Genomic DNA, 18,652 nt, shown 5'->3' on the forward strand with positions numbered 1-18,652 from the left:
TTAAAATGCCATCATGAAGTATTGAAGGATGTGATGTTTGGAAAGTATTGAAGTATTTCTTTTTTTAAAAAATTCCTTTGTTGAAACCCCTGTAGCCATCTTTGCCCATACTCTCAAAATCACTTGCAGTGAATTTTCTTGTAATAGCATTTATTTTTTCAAAAAATATGGGTGGATAACCTCAGTGGCATGAACCAACAGACCATATAGTCTTACTGATAGACCCAACAACATGTAGTTTGTTTCAACAATGAGGTTGGTTGGCTTACTATCTCAGTTTGAAGCATTTTGATCAGGAAATTGTGCTCCAATTTCATAATACATTAAGGGATGGATATGCAACTGTTAAGGGCATTTGGATAGAATTCACTGAAGAAGTGGTGGCAGAAGTTTCTGGTTTGCCCACAAATTGAGAAAATCAGATAGAGGACATGGATGCACAACAAGAAAAAGAGCAATTCTCAGTACCTAGAGATCCTCAGTTGGAGGAAAACAAAAGGCAAGGTACATTATGATTATCTCTCCCTCTGCAATTCATCCACCCTATTGAATTTATCATAAGATATTTTACCTGTGAAGGAAGGTATTCTTATTTTCATGCTATTCATTTCAAAATTTTGAGTGGTTTGCAGCATGGTTATTATCCTATAAATCTCCCGAGTTTCCTTTATAATATTATCAAAAGGCAAGCTACCTATGTATAGCAAGGATAAACCTAATCGGTATCCCACCATTGCTTAATTAGGGCTATAATTGAAAGGGAGTTGACTAGGTAGCACTTGGGAACATGGGAGAATTTCATAAAACTAAGGACAAAGGGACCTAAAGGGGGTGGACCTAAAGGGAAAGGAATGGGGACAAGAGAGAAAACTATTGTAGGAGTTAGGAAAGTAGTATATAGAATGGCTCAAGAAGCTTTGACTTCTGCCTTTGTACCTAAAGCTGCAAAAAGGAAAATTCTACCCGTACAAGCCACAACTTCTAGAAAGAGAAAATCACACATAGTTACCATAGAGGAAGGTTCAACAGAAGTATCTCCAGTATCACAAGAACCTGCACTCAACCCGAATAAAGGGAAATTATTTTAATAAGGGCAAGAAACTAATTTTTACCCCAATTTCTACTCCACGACGAGTCACCAGAATGTCTGGGGTAAATTTGAGAACTGAACCTCCTACACCACCTATTGAGCCTCCTATACCACCTATTGATGTTGAAACTCCAGTACCCACACCTGCATAGTCACTAGAGCACACAACACCTACTCATGAAAATGATCTTGAGGAAATTCCCACAAAAACAAATAGCCCTATTAATGTTGATAGTGACATGGAGTCCTCAGAGGAAATAGTGTCCGAGTTTGAATAGCCAGCCAAGGAAATTGATAATCTACCACTAGAGGAATATCCATTTGTTGCACAAGAAATAGTTTAGGAAATTGTTGAAACATTTCAAGTTGGAACGACTATTGCACCCTATCCTACAGCCATTGCCCCTTCAAAAAAAGTGGATAACATTGTTGCCTATTAAAATAACAACTTTGTTAAATGTCAATATTCTTAGGATGACAACACTGCTGACCACCATCATCTTGAGCACCACCTTGAAGATTATAGACCTATTGTCTATCGTCATACACCACCTGACATTTGTACTTCGTTAATAGCTAGCTTTAGTTTGTACCAATAGTATCAATGAGAAAAATCAAACTGGGATCTAGAAAGGAAGCAATTGCTTAGAACTATCAAGAAACAAGCACAACAAATTGAAGAGAAGGATAGTGAAATTATGGTCTTGTAGCAACGTATCACGAAGATTGCAGAGCTCATTCCAGAGCTTGTAAATTGCAGGTCACCATCTTTAGTTTACACATTGTTCCTAAAGGAGCAAATGATTAATTTTCAATTGTCTCGAATTACTCAAGGGTTGAACCCTTCCTTGCACACTCCCCAGGAATTCTATGCAACATTCAAATCAGTTTTGATGGCTCTAGAGAATCTCCTCTATGAGTTATATGTTCATAATCTTGCTATTCTAGATGATAAAGATTGGAATTCATTTTTATATGTGGGAGATGTATAGTTTAGGGTAGTTATGTCATGGATGCAGAATGAGATTAGTTGAGAGAAGCAGGCTACTCCTAATAGGGAAAAGAAAATGTTTGAACCATTGTACATTCGGCCAGAGGTGCAAAACACTCACAAAGTATTCTTCGATTGGCTTTCTATTAACAATAATCAAAGTGTTGCTGCCACAATTCACCCTATCTGCGAATAGTCATTTCTAGATTGGGAGTAACATTGTTCTGCAAATACCCCTAATGCTATACAAGCTTTCCTTCAAAGATGGATCCGATTGCCAGAAGATCTAAAACAAGGGAGCTGCACTCTCCTCAAAATTTGGAGTTGGCCATCAGCAGAATGCCCAGGTATATGATGTTAGGTAGAAGTTAGAAAAATTATTGGGTACATCTTTGTTTCCAACTACCAATACTCTTGCATCCTATGCTTGGAAAGTATGATTCATTTGCTGAATATAACATGATTGCTGAAGAATAGAAATGGGAAAGGTTGACGCAAAATTATGGATATTTTAATTATAGAGCTCGTGAATCATGAGAAAATCACCAATGATCTTAGGTTGCAGATGAGGATCAGAAACCTATAGATGCTAAAGGGACCAGCCTCAAGATGGTTGGGGGGAAAAATGATGACATGAAGAAATAGAAGTATTTTTGCCCCTTTTTGTGAATATTTGTCTATCACATACTGAACTTTATCATCTTTTAGTATAAATGTTTTGAAATTTTGATGTATAAAGTATGGACATAGGGCATAAAAATGATAATTAGAGTTATATCTAAAAAGGGGTTCATTTTGTGGTAAAAATCTTTCTTCATGAATGTTTGATATGGGTAGATCTTCCTATAGCTAAAGAGATTGCAAAAATTGTTTGTTGAATAATTAATGCCTTTTCTTTATAAACTAATAAATGTAAATAAATGTTTGTGGGAAGTCTTGTGTGTATTAAATGTTGATCACAAGAATACAAGCTAAGCGGGAGTTCATAAAAAACAAACTGCGAAAGAATAGCACTAAGGCATTGATGGTATTAAAGAGAAGTGTTATGACATCGTTGCAGTTGGAAGACTTGGTGGAAAAGTCAGAAGGGACCTATTTTAATGAATAACAAAGCGGGACCTAATAAAGCGATTGAGCAAGGAAGTGAGCATCAAAGCAATTAGTTAAACATGCAACACACGATACCTGGATTCCTGGAAGCTGTTTAAAGTCAGATAAAAGAGAAAATCTAGCATTTACTATGATCTATATTTGTAGGGAATTTAAGGGATAACTAATGTCTTTACAATTGCATGCTTGTAGTCTTAAGTTGTAACTAACTTTCCTTCATGAGGAAGTCATAATTATAGGAGTTTTTTGTTTTTCCTTCCTTCTAAATAAGACCTCGTCTGTATCTATGAGGTTAGGTAGTGAGTAGATAGACATAGTTGATAAACATCTTGTTGTTTTTGCCAAGTTATTGTAATACTACATATTTGAATAAATACATGACTTTGCTGAGTTTCTACACTTTAATCTGAGCTTATCTTTCCTTCATTCTTTCATGGAGGCCCATGCAGAAGGTGGAGTTTACTTTAGTAAGTAGGAGTTAGACTCAATTTTCTAAGTTAAGATTAGAACTACTATTCTTGCAGCCACTGGAAACAAAACCAGTCATTGTTCCTACAATAGTAGGTGCATAGATGTATGGTTAAATAATTAGAGTTTCCTTCCAAGTACTTGATAGTCATCTTTCCTTTGGATAAACTATATTTCCTTAATGGTTATTTCATTCAAGGTAGTAGTGACTTTTAGCAAAAACTAGAGCATATACTTTGCAGACATCATCTCAAGTTCACACTCCCGGATTGACATTTAATGAAAATCAGCACAGTACTTTGGTAGCAAGGGATGTTCAATCATGTAACTAAAAGGGTGTTATATTGATTAGACATCAACTAGTACAACCCATTTGAAAATCACACATGAATATTAATTCCAAATAAATTAAAATTTGATATTTATCTCCAAGAACGGATTTTATATTCAAAGTGGGACCTTAATTCCATTATGAATATTTTATTCATGGTAGGTATATGGAAATTAATATTTAATTCATGGTGGGTGTAAAGAAATTAATATTTTATTCATGGTGGGTGAATGAAAATTAATATTTTATTCATGTTGAGTAAAAGGAAATTAATATTTTATTCATAATGGATGAAAATTCATATTTAAATTATGGTGGGTGGATAGAAATTAATATTTTATTCAAAGTGCTCATTTAAATATTCAAAAATAATCCTCCATTTTGAATTAAATAATTAAAAAATGGACCCATCCACTCATCTTTGAATGAATTTCAACCCTTGATCATGAGTCCCCTAAATTTGATCTTAACCATCCATTTACTTTTAAAAGGGAGAGCTCTCTCTCATGTTTAGGAAATAATTTTTGATGTGCTATGTTGCAATTTTATTTGCAATATTTCTTGGAGCTTTCTTGTGGAGAACTTCTATTTCTCTTATCTCATTCTCTCATGGCCATGTTAGCTTAGTTTAATAATGCATTGATTTAGTCCTTTTTGTATTAGTTTAACTCACATATAGCTTAATTAGAAATTTGTAACACTCTTTCTTAGCTTAGCTTAGTTGTATTTTGATAATCTCATTCTAGTTTAGTTGTATTTGCATAGCATTCTTAGCATTCTTCATATGATTCTTGGATGCTAACAATCATTTTTTCATCTTTGAATCTCCCATTTCATGGTGCACCTTGAAAGGGTTGCGTAACTAAGTTCTTTTAAGAGTCATAACATAATTCTTCATCCTTTTCCCATCATGATTAGGGAGCTATAAGTCACCTTCCAAGACTCTCAATCAATGAAATTCTTTGGATACAAAGGTTTATAAAAGTAAACCACTTTTCTGATATACATTTTTGGCGCCCACCGTGGGGCTCGAAAAGGCCTCCTTTAATATTTGGATTTATCCTATTTTATTTTGGCACTTTTATTGTAGGATTGGGCTGAAAATTTTATTGTAGGTTGTAGATATTGTCTAGGACTCACCAAAAAAATAGATCTTTCAGATCAGCAATTATTTTTTTAATGATTTTTCATTAAAAAAAATTAATTTTGGGCATAAATAGTTGAATTATAATCTGAATTTTTTATTGCATGTTGTGGATGATGAATTCAAATCACAATAAAAATTTCAGATCTATATGATCATAAATTATTTTTTAATAATTTTCTAATGATTTTTCATAAAATAAAAATTTACAACCCAAATCATGGAAGTCTAATTTGAATACTTTATTGCAGGTTTGGGATACTACCAAGAGGTTTTCATACAAAATTTGGATTTCTACATGCGGTCTGCAAAATGCATGTCAAAGACAAAATCATAAACAAAAATTTTAACTCTTGCTTGCAGGACATGTAGCTAAAGACTTTTTTTAAAAATCATGTTGAAGACCCTTAAAAATGTGCCTAGTCCTTGCTAGCTTCGAACAAGGTAAGCCTAAATTTTTTTTCTTAAATTGTGCCATTTATTTTCAAAATCTAGCCTAAGTTAAGAGGGTTAATTCACTTTCATGAGCAATACTCTACTAGTCATTTTTATTTCATGGTCACATTAAACTTGTGATTGGAATCACATGAAAACTAAGAGTCCTAAATGGTTGCCAAAAATTGTTCTAAAAGCTTTGTTATTTGTTCCAAAAAAATGTCTTGTTGCAAAATCTTGAATGTTGCTTATTTTTTTCATGCATCAAAACAACCTAGGAATATCATTTTTGGGCTTAAAACATGCAAACTAGAACACAAAATCTTGAATGAAAACCAAAGTCCAAAGAGTCATTTTCACTTTTGAGTCCAAAACAATCTTGAATGATCTAAGGTTAAAACAAAGCACTTCAAAGTTCTTAAAACAACACACAAAATCTCAATCTTGAATGCTCAAAGGAAAAAACTTGAATGTTTAATCACTTGTCTTTGAATGCATGTTGCTAAAATCACTCTTGAGTGCCATGGATTAAAATCAATTTTTTTTTTTTAATGAATGCATGATTAAAACAAAAAATCCAATCTTGAATGCCATAGATCAAATAATCATCTTTTGGAGTATAAAAAGAATCTACATTTTTGTAATCTTTTAAGTTATAAAAACAAATAAAAATGCTTTGAGTGAGTTTGTCGTTGGACTCACCCTCTTTAATCACCTATCAATTTAACCATTGGTTGCAATCTCAGTGCCATCTATGGGGATGGGTCCACCTAAGAGGGTGTTAAGTGCTCCACGCAAATCAAACTTCACTCACTTGGGTTTTTACTGGTTTTTCTAAGTTAGAAAATTCCTTGAATGCGCATTAGTCTCGCTAACACTTCATTTGGGCATAAAAATTGAACAACTCTTGACGTGGAGTGCCTCTGAGCGCACGCTTGACAAATTGAGTTTCACATATCTTTGTTTTGGGCTTAAAACAAACTCACACTCAATCTTGAATGCCTAACAATCAATGAACATTGCATGGTTTGGACGCATTTTCAATGACGCTCGCATTTCTTATGTTGACGATCTCTCGACTTTCATTATGCTAATGATGCTGTCAAATTAGAATGAACATTGTATGCCATAATCACAAGTGTCTTCAATCATAGCTTACAAAATCTAAATCATCAATTGGAATAAACACGTGTCTTTTAAAGCCCAAGATCATGTATGTGGTCTTGTTTTACACTTTTTAGGAGGCCTGCTTGGGGATTTCATCACCCCTTGGGATGACCTCAGCTCCAGCATTTCAGCGAACTATAAAAATTGGGAGGTGAATCCAAAGACACCTCTCTTGGAATCAAGATTTTGTCACTCGGGCTAAGCCTTAAGGAACTTTATACCCTTGAGAAGTGAAAGAGGAGAGGTGGGTTACCGCTCCTCTCGACTGTGTGACATCTTTTTGGTTTCATCTACAGATTTTGGCCTCACGTACCTTGCGTATATCGAGGACTCCCTAGCTATAACAAATTTCATCCTTGTAGAAAGCTTCCTAGGATGTTGGTGTGTTTGACGTGCTTGTTCCAAAATTTTGTCTGCTTGTTTGTTCATAGCTTTTGAATGAATGTTTGCCAACTTTGGTCAAAATCCCAAAAAAGTAGAAATCTCCCAGCTCAAGGCATACTTAGCATAGTCACTGCCTCATCAGAAAATCATCCAAACTCCCCCGCTGCAACCAAATCTATCTAGTTCCTTGCTTTAGAACAATCCCAAATCCAAAGTCTCTCCAAATCATCCCCCCAGCTAGCTAGCAACCCAATCCAAAATCACACCCAAGCCTTTAGAGAGTTGTTGTCATTCTGCTAGAATTTTCTATCCAATCAATCCGACCAATCCACCAGCCTCACCAAGGTTATCCCTTTGACAGAGCTTTGTCTAGGGTAATCTAGCTTTGTCACTTGTTATCCCTCATCACCTTGAGCTAAAGGTTGGGATCCACAAGTGGTCAATCTCGTGTCATGCCCATAGGATCATTAGTCTATCCTTAAGTTGAAACAATCTCCACCAATCCAGTGCACAGGAAAGCAAAACTCTCACTTTTTGATAGCATGTCCTTGAAGTCTTCCATCCACAGGAAAGCCAAAAATCTCCAGCGAATTCTCCTTAGGTCTGTCATATAGCTTTGACTCTCCCTAGGAAATCTTTCATCAGCCAATCCAAAATTTGCACTTAATCCAAATCCAACCATGAGCTTCCGTGTTCATCCATATGCAAGACCCCATCCCCATTCGACTCATCATCAAAACATGAAATCCCAAACCTATCATGATGTGTTCGATCGTATTGTCCTTGCTCCCACCACCTCCTATTCCAATGATGATGAAAATCTTGTTGACTATGATGGGCATATTGAAAGCTTTAAAAAAATTCCCCCAAGCATCCCACAAAATCCATGCATTCTTCCAAACTATCTAGTCATGCCATCTGATATCCCAGCTTCTCCTCCATCACCCAATCAACCAAGCTTCCAATCTTCCACCCCCATCACACTAGCTATTCCTGTCAATCCACCTCCACCTCTGACACATGAGTCTCCAAGGAATCTCCTAGAGGAAATACAAGAAAATTCACCTCCAGCAGTCGATAATCCATGTCATCTAATCCAACCATGTGAAGTATTCAGTAATGAAGCTTTCCCATCTATAATATCACCTCTATCTCCCATAGCTATCATCCCCATACCATCCATCAAATTGCTTAAAATCCTTCCACTTCCTGCAAGCATCAAAATCCCACCATCTGTCAAAACCCTCCAATCCTATCCACATCACCTCCAAGAATTTCCCAAACCTCCCATAATGACCCTTATGCATCCATCTTCTACTCACCCATCTCCACTACTGAATATCCCATCTATCCATCTGCTTCCTTTGAAGAGTCCATCCCTTCACCTCCTATCGCACCATCCACTCCAAACCAATCCTATCAAGATCCTACCCAAAAGCATGTTGACATCCCCCAAAGCATAAACGAAGATATCATTGTACCATGTCTTCCATCCATAGTATAGTCACTATCCCCTCCATCTCTAAAACCTCAAGTCATACCTCCTCTACTGTAGGATATCTTTTCATCCCATCAGCTAAATCAAGATCCTATCCTACCATCTCCTCCACTCCATGCTTCCATCTTACCACCTATCCAAGCTATTTCACCATCTATAATATACCCTCTTGGTTCACTTACATTCATCCATAGTGGCCTCCTCTCAGCAGAAGAATTAAGAATAGTATCTCCCTATTGCAATACATCTGATAAAGCATGTCCACCATTTTCTGCAAGCAAAAAGTATCCTCAGCTAGTTCAAATGCTCAATCGATAGCATTATCAAGGTCAAGGTTTAGGACCAAAAGAGCAAGGAATCAGAAATCCCATTATTGCACAAAAAAATCTAGGATTTCATGGTCTTGGATATGTATCCAAAGGCTCACCATCTAAAGGTGTTGGTACACCACACCCCCAAACCAAGCCTATCTCCAACCCCCCATGCCAGCCTCCCATCACTCCTTCAAGAAATCTTATGTCATCCCCCTCCACCATCTTTGCAACCTAAAACAACCTAACATATCCCCCCTTCATCCGCTAAATCCATTTTGGGTCCCTATGTCCCAAAATCTACCATCCTCCATCCTCCTATAAGCCATCATTCAAATCCTATTCCCTCCATTCCTATGCAAGATCAGCAAAGGCACATATCGAGGCACATCATCCATCATCATCCCCCTACACGCTCTCCTGTATCCTCTCCATCTCACAAAGCTTCTCCTAACCATCTTCCCAAAGTTTACCACAACAATGTAAATGCCAACTTCAAAATGCATAAAGCTAAAAATCCACATCCTAGGCAATCATATGTCTATTCTAAAAGACATACTCCAAAAAGGAAAAATCCAATCAAAGAATCCAAAATAATGCAAAAGCCTATGAAAAGAAAATCCAAAACCATGTGGATCCCAAAGAAAAAAGTTGAAACCCAATGCATAATGGCATCCACCATTGCTAATCCTCCATCTAGTGACTCATGTCCCCCATCTCCTAACTCCATCTTGGGTGCCTATATCCCCAAGCACGCTTCCAAAAATCATCCATCATGCCCGCATCTACCATCTATCCCCCATATGCTCTTTTCACACCTGTCCCAACATGTGCCAATGTTGCTCTTGCAAGCATCCCCATCTCATGCTCCTTTCCAACCTTTTCATCCCTCCATCTCCTACCATCAATCCCATCTAATCCAATCTATTGCATAAATCACACATCCAGTGTACCAACAGCTAGCAACAAAATTGAACATTCCAACAGCCAGTGAAAAATCCCAAAAAAGCCAAAATAGCTAAAGAAAGCCAAAATCATTCCAGCTAAGTCCAAAGTCAAAAAGTCAAAAAAAATAATAAAGAAAAATAAAGTGTCCACTGGTGAAAACTTGGCAATTCAAGCGCCTTGGACAAGTACCATGATGAAAACTTGGCAAACAAGCATCATGCATAATCCCGCCTTCCCTAGCTTAGCCTATCACCCTCATGCTTTTCATCATCTCTTGACATCCAACTCTATCTTCCAATCTATCCACCTATCCTCCACCCTCCATCTTCCATCTCACATCATCCACTTATCTCTTGCAGCTTCAGCCAACCATCCCAGCTATCATCCATCTCCCTAGCCCCTTCAGCTTTTTCCATCCTAGCTTCAATCCTATCACATCCATCATAAGACCTCCTTTCGCATGTTATCTTCTAATTGGGGGCACTATATTCCTTGGAGATCTTGTCTTGTCCATCCTCCCTTGTCATTGGTATCTAGCTCTAGGCTATCCCCATGCAAACCCAATGTCATCTCTTTATATCCATCATAATCCTAGCTACCTACCATCCTATCTAGCCATCTCATCCTGCTCCTCTAGCTATCCTTGGTCAAAAAATCTCTCATCATCATTGGATGCATCCTACCAAATCCATATCTTTCACTATCACCCCACCCTTAGCTTTCACATCTTGCACAACATCGAACTATCCCGCTATCCTATCATCCTGAACTTTTGCCTGCTTGTAACTATCTTGGTCGGCTTCAGCTTGTAAATATCTTGGTCCGTCAGCTTGTACATCCTCTTTAGCTTAGTACCATTGTATCTATCCAGCTTTCATGTCAGTTCCTCCTTGATCAACATCTTGCACACATCGTACAACCCTTGGTTAGCTATTCCAATGCATCCTTTAACTAGATCTCTTGTCACCAAAGTGTTATCCTTCTTAGTTCAGCTTGCCAGACGCATCACTCATCTAGATCCATTAGATTAGGTGCTCTTTGATAGATCCTTGCAGGATATAGCTTTCCTCATATCTGATCTTGGTCCGTTAGTACCTTGTCCTACCCATCTTGTTGGCAAACAGTTCTCTTTTGGATTTTCACTTTCTTTTGATTTGGAATCTTCCCTTTTGGGTCTTGAAGTATCTTTTCCAAGAAATCCTTTTGTTCCCTCCTCAAGGTTGCCACAATCTTCCATATCATGGTATACTATGAATGGGGCAATTTGAGCATAAGGTCTTGATTAGGTCTTTCATTTGTTTTTCTTTTCTGCTTGTGGGTTACGTAGTGTCGGTTCCACGCTGCTTCCTTTAGGAATCATGTGTGATGCTGGGGCAATCCTTATGTGTTTGTTTTGAGTTAGTTTGTCATTCCTCTAGACAGTTGGTGAAAAGGCCTTAATGTTCTTGGTAACCTTGGAAATTAACCAACAGTCCTATAGCAAATCTAGTGCTCAACTACATGGTGGTACTTCTCTTTGAAGTATCCCCCCACTCAAAAAGCTTCAATGGTTTCCTTCATCTCCATTATCCCCCATCCATATCCAACATCCGTCTCTCCTACCCCAACTTATGCATCAGTATCTTTTTGAATCACTCCTCACCTTTAGCTTTAGGAATCCACAATCCTAGTCTTAGGGATCCACCAAGCCTCATCTTTCGAGATCCACAATCCTAGTCCTAGGGATCTTTGAAACCCATCTTCCACCAATCTGACTCTTTGAAATCCTATTGCATTAGCTTTTTAATCCCCTCATCCATCTCCCCATCCTGGATTCCTTTTATAGCGCTGCACTCCTTCATCCTCTACAATCCCTGAGAACTTAAGCTTGCTTCCTCTTGTGCTTCTAATTCTCCCTTTATCATTCTCCCGTAGTGAGAGTTTGAGCTAACTAAACCTCTTCTCTTAAGCCAATATGATTCTTCTTGCTCATCTCATATTCTTGTACTTTTCAAGAAGTAGTCGAGCCTCCCTTTCTCTCCCCGTCGCCTTCTTGAGGGGGCATCTTGCAGTCCATTCTCTCCTCTTCTGCTCTAGCCTTGGGCATCTTATTTTCTTATCTTTGATGCCATGCCACTTGCGGCATCACATCAAAGAGGGGCAAAATGTAGACACCTAAAAACCTTTAGAAAATAAAGTATTTTAATTTTCTAAAAAATTCCTAATGACATCATCATTTATTAATTAATTATTTATTTAATTTATTTATTTATTTTTATGCCATTAAATCCCTTTATCTTAATTAAAAATATTTAATTAAAGAATCCCTCCCAAAAATGTTTAAATCTTATTTAAACATTATTTCTTTATTTATTAATTATTTAATTAATAAATTGACCAAAAAACCCAAAATAAATAAAAATTTTATTTTTTGCCCAAAACTTGGCCAATTTCCTTAAGACCACTAACCTCTTCCAAAATCTGCTAATCCTTCTTTAATTTTGATTAAAGGCTAATCCCATCATTTCCTACCCCTAATCCCAACTCAAAATATTTAATTAAGATTAAATTTTAATCCTCATGCTTATTAAAAAAAATTTAATAAATATCTCCTCAACCCAAACCCTTGAAATAAATAAAAATTTATTTATTTCTTAAAAATCTAATTTATCCTCATCCTAAGAAGTTCTAGATTCTTCTAGAAAGTCTTCATCCTCATCCTAGAAAATTCTAGACTATTCTAGAAAGTCTTTATCCTCATCCAAAGTCTAGACTCTTCTAGAAGATGTCTTTAAACCTAATCCTAATCCCCTCTTAACCTTGTCACATTCCCTAAACATGGGTTAAGAATTACTAACCCAAGCCAAAGTTAACAAATATCTCCTCCTTCACCCACCCTCATTAAATGCCATCCACTTGCCTATCCCGAAGCTAATCCTAAACCATCCTAATCCATCCTCTAATCATTTGCACAATCCTAAGCAAGCTTAAAACCCTCCTAATCAAGCCCAAGTCAAAATTCCTCTCATCTCCTTCAAAATATCCCAACCATAAAACTTTATGAAGCCCACTAGGCCATAAATGACTCTTCCAAGCCCTTTTATTGCTCTTACAAGCCATTATGAGGGTCTTTATGAAGATTTTATCCCTTGAGCCTCCTTTGTTGACTCATCCTTCCCCTTTCCTCCATCCTCTCACCCTGTGACATGTGTCACTTCCTGATTGGCTATAAGGAAGCACAATCCATGTGCTCTCCTCTCATGCAATCTGAGCCTTCCATAAGCTTTTTCCCATCCTTGCATCCTAGCCCTTGATCCCTCAAGCCCTTTGCCTATTTAAGGAATCCTCTCCCAAGCCATTTTAACACAATCCATGAAGTAAAGTCATAATGACATTTTAAGAAGCCATTTTACATCAAAACCATACACTCACACCCAAATTCCAACTCCATTTGAAGCCCTTTTTGAAGCATAAAACTTGAGCATACATCCTCTCTATTTAGACAAAGCTACTCAACAAGAGAGCTTCTCATTGAGAGAGCCCATCAATGGCTCATATTCTTAATTAAGAGCTCATCTTAGTCTATCTTGAAGTTTATGAATTTTGTTTAGTTTGTAGAAGCTTTATTTAAATTTGGTTTCTATTAGCATACTAACATTGCTCATATACAATAGGAGAGTATTCTCTTCACTCTTGTGGTGAATCAAAAATCTTGACTCACATTTAAACTTTGAAAGCAAGGGGATTAATTGAAACTTTTTGGCATGTTGGGGGAAACAATCAAGATAGGAGAGTATGATCTTCACTTGTGTGGTGAATCAGAAATCTTAACTCTTAAAAGTGGATCTAATCTATTGTAGTTAGAATCCTTTAGCGAGCCTTCTCTTGGACAACCAAGAGGAACAACCCAAGTAGAAAAATATAAACTTGGTTATTCCTACCCACTATAAACTCAAGACTATCAAAGACACAAAACTTTGGTAAACATAGCATTTGTCTTACCTAGTGTGATTGCTTGTGGGATTGCAACCATGAGGAGATCACTAGGGAGGAATGCTTAAGGTACTCTTGTGGTCATGAGACTTGTTACTCGCTGCAAGGTGAGGTGTCCTATATCAGGTGCAAGAGGAGTACTATAAATAGAAATCTTTTCTAAACACCCTAGGCTAGTAGCTATCATATTTTTCCATTCAACTTCTTGGTGCAAGGATTGATCCAAGTGGATTACCTGGGTCACACCAAGACTTCTACACTCACCATTTGTGTCCCTTGAGGGCACTTAGCATGGGCCAAGTTGTTGAGTAATGAATAGTGACATTTAGATAGATATACTTGGAAAGCATTTTTAAATGTGTTGACTTGGGTACATGTTCTTTAATATCAAACATATTAGTAGCATGGTAGAAAGTTGTTTTGATATCACAAATGTGTGTTGGCAAGGTTGCTTTGTCCCTTGTTCAGCTGATTGAGACATGCAAGATACCCTTATTATTTGCAAACCATATTTTTTTTGACACAAATTGAAGTCTCACAGTTTCTAATTTGAAAACTACTTGACTGTCAAATTGAAATGTAAAACTTTTGGGTCAAAAACTATCTTTTTCACATTTCACTAGAAAACTATTGCACCTCTTAGGAGGAATATTATACACCATTATTTGGTATCCTACTATCACCAACCTTCTAAAAAAGGTATCATTCTCCAATATCTAAAACTATCATTTGGTTGCTAATTGTAGCCCTTCTATTGAGAAAAGTGTCATATGCAAAATTTTGTTGATAAACTATCATCTTGATTCCTCACTGAACTTGGTCTTGATTCCATGTTTTGCTATCTTAGGCATTTCCTATCTCTCAAGTTCATAATCTATATGTTTTAAGCTACTCTAAGATGAAAAGACTCCCTTGATGCATAGATTACACATAAGTTGAGAAATTGTTCATTTGTTGCTCCACTTGCCTTCTTGTCTATGAGGCTATCTTGTTGCTCCCTTCACTCGAGTCCTTGGTGTTGTAACTTTTTTGGATGCCATTCTCACTACTATACTTAATTCTAGTTTTATGTGAGAATTCTTCTCTTCTTAGTGTGGACTGCTAATAATCTTGTGTTGTCTTATTTGTTGAGTATTGTGCTTTTTACATGCCAAATACAATTAGGATGTAGATTAACCAAGGAAACCACCCTTCCTTCAAGTTTACAGAGTTACCTTTTCCTATTAGATGCTTGCATAGACAAAACTCTGATTCTCAACCTTTTTTTGACATAAAAGAGGATAACTACTCTCTAAATTAGTGTGACCCCCTGGTCGCTTTGACAATACTCTAGACACTCCTCTCACTATTATTAGGTTGAAAAAGAGTGTTTCTCTCACAATGAGTAGGGAGGAAATGAATTTATGACTCAAAAAAAAATTGCAAATAATGAAAGGCTACAATGACGAGAGAGAGAGAGAGAGAGAGAGAGAGAGAGAGAGAGAGAGAGAGAGAGAGAGAGAGAGGATTATATGGATGAACAAGATACTCTCTTTGCCACAAAAATGAATGCCAACATTTTTGGAGGGCTAAGTACTAGTGATCATAGAAATAATGACAACATAAATCCTTTTGCTAACTATAGGGGTGATGGAGGCAACTCTCCCCCTAGAACTCCAAGGTCACATCATGGTGGTTTCATATCACTCTCTACATCATCTCAACATGGGCATAGATCCCATAAATTCCACCATAATGGTGATATAGAAGTTGAGATAACTGATAAAGATCTCATGAAATTCCAACAAGATGATTTCTTTCAAAAGTTGATGCTTAAGTCACTTAAACAAAATGGTGATTAGTACTTCATGCATCTTGCTTCCAAAGGGGTTAAGCTACCACCTAACTTTTACGTGAAAAATATGGTTCAAAAGAAGGAAGACACTCCCCTTGAAATGGCTATACAAATAATACAAGATTTGGAAACAAAAATTTCTAAATTAAAGAAAGAAAAAGAGAAACCAAAGGCCTCTTTGACTATAGAGTCGATGTGTGTGTTACAATTTGACAAGAATCTATACATAATACCATTCCCAAGGGATGTTGAAATTCCTTAGTATGATAAGTATGACAATAATGCATATCCTCATGACCATGTAAGACAATTCTATGTGCTTAGTGTGGACTTTATGCATGATGATACATATCTCATGTGATTATTTCTAAGAAGCTTAAATGGTCAAGCCATGGAGTGGTTCACCAAGATCACCTTTCTTAAATCTTTTGATGAGTTAGTGAAAAGTTTTATCCAACATTATTCCTATAACATCTCACATCCTATTACTATGCTAGACTTGTGTAACATGAAACGAAAGGTGGGATAACCCTTTTTTACTTATTTACAAAGGTGTAGAAAGCTATATTCATGTTATCCATGACAACTACCTGCAAAATGAGAAAATTGATATCTTTGTGTCTAGTCTCATTCCAGATTGCTTTATGACTTGAGAAAGCAAACCTACCTCACTTTTAATGATATGGTTGAAAGTATTTTTCATATAGAATATGTTTCTATTAAGAAGGGTGAGATTACTATCAATAAGGATAAATCTAATAGAAATTGGAAACATAAGAATAAACCTTGGAACAAGAACAAGTATGTGGTAAATGATGGTGTTGTGGATGTTCCACAAACTAAAGAACCCATCTTCAATTTGGCTAGCACTCTAATAGAAACAAAGGAACAAGGGGTATCCACAAGAAATGACTCTGACAAGGCCAAGTTCATAAAAAATCTCAAGTTTATCTCGACTCCTCTTGGAGATTCATATGAGATCATCCTCAAAACTCTACTTGCACATGGGATCATTACATTGCCTAACAACTCTAAACCATATGATATTGTTATCAAGCCTCCTTGGTGGAGAGATGACCACTATTTCAACTATCATAGAAATAAAGGTCATACAACTGACAATTTCTTGAAGGTAAATGACATTATTCAAGATCTCATTGAGAATGAGAAGGTTGGTGTGGATGGACTCATTAAAAACTCAGATGACAAGGCTTTCAAGGAACCTTTACCTAAGTATACCCAAGGAGAAAGTTCAAAAACTAACAAAAATGTAGGAAAAAATAATCATGATGCTAAAATCAAGTATACATATGTTAATGCTAACAATGTCATTGCTATGCTTGAACTTGTTTATGAAAGTGTTAATATGATGCAACTTAGATATGAAAACTATGATACTAGTGATGAAAGACCAAAACTTATCGTAAGAGGTGTAGGTTTTGTGCAAACACAAGATTTTACTAGACATGAACCCTTGGTCATACTAAGAAGGGATACTCCCTCATCTCATGGTGACAAATTAAATGAGAAAACATATGCTTGGCCAACTAGTTCATAAACTACCTCTATGTTGACTTCTAACCTTGTAAACCAATTGTAGAAGACCACCTCACAAATTTCCATTTTTGAGCTGTTAGAGCTATCACCTCTCCATAAGGAGATTCTAGAAAATGCTTTATGTGCCACTAGTCTCCCCAACAACATTAATGTAGATAAAGTCTAGAATATGGTCAATCATCTCTCCACTCCACACACTATCTTTCTTTTTTAAAAGAAGATGATAAGGCTCTAAAACACCCACATAATCTAATATTTCACATTGAAGTTCAAATCTATTATACTTGAGTTAGGCATGTGCTGATTGAAAATGGTGCAAGATTAAACATATGCTCTTTCAATGTTGTTAAACAACTTGGCATGCCTAAATATGCCATAGACCTGAGGAGAAATATTACAATCAAAGCTTATGATGAGGAAGAAAGATCCTCCAAAGGTCTCATTGTACTTCTTATTTAGGTAGGCCTAGTGGTAAAAGATGTTTTCTTTCAAGTTCTTGACATATCGATGGCTTATAATATCCTTCTTGGGAGACTTTGGATACATGATATGCAAGTTGTGCCATCAACATATCATCAATGTATCAAGTTTTCTTTTAATTGCACTAAAGTCTCCATTCCTAGGGATAGCTCTATTCCCATTAATACTCTCACATCTAAAGAATCTCTAGTGCTAAAGAATAGAGTTACTAATCAGGATAAAACTACACTTGATAAATGTGAGAAATAGATGAAATTGATCAATATAGGAATGGGGGAGTATACTCTATATTCTATTGCTACTCTACCTATTTCCCCTTGGTCTTAAGGGAAACCATCATAAGAAATGAGGCTCTCATCTTCTGCTATGACCATCTTCAACACATTTGTATAGTGCTCTATGCCCTTAGAAGATGAAAAAGAATACCAAGCTATTCAAAACTAGATTTATAGAGAAGATAAACCTAATGAAATTACAATCACTACTCCAGTCTCTACAAACTACTATGGAAAAGGTTATGGACTCCTAAAAAATATGGGTTATGCTAGTCATGGTCCTTTAATTGACAGTCCTAATGCTCTTATTGAGCCACTTAGTCACACAAATGGTCACAAAAATAGAGATACCATAGGTCTAGGCTATATTTTTGGTGATGGCTTGCTCATCTATGATTTAGAATCTACCACTTCAAGTGATTTAGAGGAAGAAAATCAAATAGCTACTACTACTACTAAAGAGCATGAAGACTTTATGCCATCTACCTCCATTCTTTGGGAAACAAATGAAGTATTTTATGAACACAATGTTGAAGCCCACTCTTCTCAACAGTATGATAACTCTAATCTAGAGGGTCCTAATAGGGACAAAATTAGAAGGAACATATCTCATCTTATAGAACATGACTCTACATTAGATTTTACTAATTATGAATG

The sequence above is a fragment of the Cupressus sempervirens genome, chromosome 1 (assembly GCF_028749045.1).
Source record: "Cupressus sempervirens isolate cs-2001-9-10 chromosome 1, ASM2874904v1, whole genome shotgun sequence".
NCBI classification, from domain to species: Eukaryota; Viridiplantae; Streptophyta; class Pinopsida; order Cupressales; family Cupressaceae; genus Cupressus; species Cupressus sempervirens.